Raw genomic sequence first — 1,355 nt, forward strand, 5'->3', positions numbered from 1 at the left:
TTCTACCTTAGACCGGGCGCATATCTCTTGGATTCCTTAATCAGAATCTTCGTGGTATAAGCTAAAATTGATGGTGGCATTCATGAGAATCTAGAAAGTCTAAACCTTGTCTGTGGTATTCCGAGTAGGATTCTGGGATTGAATGACCGTGACGAGCTTCAAACTCGCAATTGTTGGGTGTGATGACAAACGCAAAAGAATCAATGGATTCTATTCCAACATGATCAAGAACCGATAGATGATTAGCCGTGCCGTGAGAGAGCATTTGGACCTTTTTCACTGAGAGGATGGCATGTAGCCAGTGACAACGGTGATGCCCTACATACAGCTTGCCATAGAAAGGAGTGACAAAGATTGGATAAAAGCAGTAGGAAAGCAGAGATTCGGAAAGAACACAGCACCACCATACACTTATCTGAAATTCCCAACATTGAATTACATGAGTAACTCTATCTTTATTTTCTGTTTAAATTTATTATTATTATTATTATTATTATTATTATTCGAAAATCTTACTATTCAAAAACTCCATAACATTTATTATCCGCCTAACTGAGATTTACAAGATGACCATAGCTTGCTTCATACCAACAATCTCCGTGGGATCGACCCTTACTCACGTAAGGTATTACTTGGACGACCCAGTGCACTTGCTGGTTAGTTGTGCGGAGTTGTGACTAAGTGTGATTCACGTTTGAGAGCGCTACCAAGTGTTTGGCGCCATTGTTGATGATCACAATTTTGTGCACTTAGTTTTTGGTGCCGTTGCTGGGGATTGTTCGGGTTTGGACAACTGACGGTTCATCTTGATGCTAAGATTAGGTAATTTTCTTTTTATTTTCTTTTCAAAAAGTTTTCAAAAATATTTTTCAAAATTTCTCACCTGTTTTCGAAAATTTTCAGTTTTCAAGAATGAATCCTAGAGTTTCATATAACATGTTTTAGCTTGGCTGGCTATTAAGCCATGGCTAATTCACAGGATTTTGATTGAGAACTTTGGATTCATTACTTTCTTTTTCCTATATGTTTTTCGAAAAATATAAAAGAAAATCCAAAAAAATCATAAAATCATAAAAACCAAAAATATTTTGTATTTCACAAAAAAAATCATAAAATAAAAAAAACCAAAAATATTTTGTGTTTCTTGTTTGAGTCTTGAGTCAATTTTTAAGTTTGGTGTCAATTACATGCTTGTAAAAAAATTTATGCATTGTTTTTCGAAAATTCATGCATTCATGGTGTTCTTCATGATCTTCAAGTTGTTCTTGGTAAGCCTTCTTGTTTGATCTTGATGTTTTCTTGTTTTGTGTCTTTTATTGTTTTTCATATGCATTTTTGCATTCATAGTGTCCATG

The sequence above is a fragment of the Arachis duranensis genome, chromosome 7 (genome assembly GCF_000817695.3).
Source record: "Arachis duranensis cultivar V14167 chromosome 7, aradu.V14167.gnm2.J7QH, whole genome shotgun sequence".
In the NCBI taxonomy this organism is placed as follows: Eukaryota; Viridiplantae; Streptophyta; class Magnoliopsida; order Fabales; family Fabaceae; genus Arachis; species Arachis duranensis.